The 2613-nt window shown below is 42.4% G+C and overlaps 1 pseudogene; it reads left to right on the top strand.

Annotated features, from left to right (window-relative positions):
* The first annotated feature begins 967 nt into the window (after positions 1–967).
* On the top strand, positions 968–2097 carry LOC103744843 (annotated as a pseudogene).
* Positions 2098–2613: the final 516 nt, after the last annotated feature.

Below are 2613 nucleotides of genomic sequence, written 5' to 3'. Positions count from 1 at the left end.
TCTCCCTTCTGCACTGCACCGAGACTTCCAGATCGACCTGGCATTAGTAACTAGGATTGTTAAATAGGAAAGTATTACCATTTAACTGAATTATGCCAATACTGTTTTATCTCAAAGAAATGTCTGTTTCGCTGGTTTGCAACTCAGATGAAAATGTGGTGGAAGATTTTCATCTGATAGAGTCTGATTTTTTCTAGATCAAAGAGGGAAGCAGGTAAAGGTGCAGATAAAACACAGGGACACAGTAATTAAAATTAACCTGTTTGCAAGGGTTGACTTGTGCTAGTGTTTATGATTCCCTGTGTTTCTGAAGTAAGTGGGTAAAAGATCTGAGTTGTTAGCATGACAGATGAGATACGGTAAATAATAAGAATGAAATTCCTTGGCTCCTGGGGTACATTTTTCTATACTGAATAGGATATGTGTGGACATCTATGGTTATTTGTGTTACCAGAACACAATGTAATTTCAGAAACATTTTGTATTCTCTTGCCTTGATGAATAATGTAAAAATTTCTCCAAAGCTGACAGTCCAATTTCTTACTATTTAATTCAGTGACATCATTTTCCTGGCAGCAAAGAACGTTATATTTCTAAATACATTTTTCTAATATTAGGATATTGAATTCTAAAAGTGGTAAATTTCATTCTTGGACTTTTCATAAATTCATATGCAAAGCATGAATTTTCTTAAGCCATAGGTCATCATGCTGTTAGCCAGCAGAGAGAGAGAGAGTTGCAACATTGATCTGGTAGAAAGAGAAAGCACAGAGAGACTAAAATGACAATCTGAGTTCCTCTCAATACCCTGGTCTCCAGGAGAAAATGCTGCGGTGGGTACAACAGTGTCCCCCTTCTCAGAAGAAAAGTCTCCAAATTAATTTACAAGCTCCCACAGTTGAGATGAGAGTTGCTGACACCACTGGCTGCCCTGGTCTTCATTCCAGACAGCACCGAAGCCTTCCCCATGTCTCCTTGGAGGGAAGCAGTGAAATCCCCCGAGGAACCTGCTCTGCACAGCCTCCTGCTTTTCCAGGTTGGAATTGGGACTGTGGCCAGTGTTGCTCTGTTCTTCTGTAATTTTCCACCAGTCCTGGTTTGCCATCGAACGTACAAGCTCCCACAGTTGAGATGAGAGTTGCTGACACCACTGGCTGCCCTGGTCTTCATTCCAGACAGCACCGAAGCCTTCCCCATGTCTCCTTGGAGGGAAGCAGTGAAATCCCCCGAGGAACCTGCTCTGCACAGCCTCCTGCTTTTCCAGGTCGGAATTGGGACTGTGGCCAGTGTTGCTCCGTTCTTCTGTAATTTTCCACCAGTCCTGGTTTGCCATCGAACAAGGCACATACAGGTGATTTTTCACCAACATGACTCTGGCTAACACCTTTATTCTTCTCACCACTGGGTTTCAAAAAACTGGGATGGTTTCTGCTCCAAGGAGGCCTCTGCCTGACCTGCAGTGTCAACTCTATTACTGCCTTCTCCTGGTGGCTCGAGGCACAAGCTTGTGCTCCACATGTGTCCTGAGCATCTATCAGTTCGTCACTCTTGTTCCTGGGAATTGGGGTAGGGTGATGCTCAGGGAAAGAGCCCAGGGCACTGTTGGTTATTCCTGTTGTGGTTGCTGGCTGTTCGGCCTCTTAAATAATACCTATATTCCAATGAAGGTCACCGGTCCCCAGAGCACACCCAATGGCACTGAGTCTAAAAGCAAGTGGATCTGTTCCACTGGTACATTCAGTTTAGGCCTGGTCTTTTTGTGGTTCATCCATTGGCCTCATGATCTGGACCAGTGTCTCCATGGTGATTCTCCTGCACAGACACCAACAGAGACTGCAGCATATCCACACCTCCAATGAGGACCACAGAGGCCACCCTGAGACCAGAGCTGCCCACACCATCCTGATGCTGGTTGTCACCTTTCTGGGCTTTTATCTTCTAGATTGCATTTGTTTCCCTTTTCATATTTCTTTTAGAGAATCTCCTGTGTGGTGGAGACATGTCAGTGAGGTTTTGGCTGCAAGTTTCCCCACCATTTCTCCCATATTGTTGATCAGTAGGGATCCTAGGGATCCTTGTTCTGTGCTTGCACACTGATGAAGACCACAGTCAAAACACCAAACACAGAAAGTGGGCTTAGAAAGCCAGAAATATTCTCTGTAGTAAAAATATGTAGAAACTCTTTATGAGGTGAGCTACATGGCTTATATTTATACTCTAGACCAGAAACCTATGACTGGAGCACTGCAATGAACTGCAGGCCAGCCTGTGTTACATAGCGAATTTCTAAGTCATTCTGTGATAAAGAGTAAGACCATACACCTACCAACTGATAAAAGAAGAAAAAAGTGAAGTGTTTCCTCACATAACATTCGTAATGTCTTAGAATGTTAATGTTATACTGCTATTGGATTAGAGGATCTGCTTGTCTACTGATCAAACTGAAACTACTCGTTTTTTTTTTTTAATTTTAATTAAAAGAAGAATTTCATTACAACAGCATTAACCTATTCAATAACATTTTTCTGAGCTAAGATGCATCTCTTTCAAAATTGGCTGTAAATTTTTAGGTTTACAGTTGAATTATTACAGTTATACAATATTGTACTCAGT

Source organism: Nannospalax galili, unplaced genomic scaffold (assembly GCF_000622305.1).
Source record: "Nannospalax galili isolate Female #2095 unplaced genomic scaffold, S.galili_v1.0 scaffold842, whole genome shotgun sequence".
Taxonomy (NCBI): Eukaryota; Metazoa; Chordata; class Mammalia; order Rodentia; family Spalacidae; genus Nannospalax; species Nannospalax galili.
The sequence above is the reverse complement of the archived record's forward strand: the minus strand, read 5'-3'. Positions and strand labels throughout refer to the sequence as shown.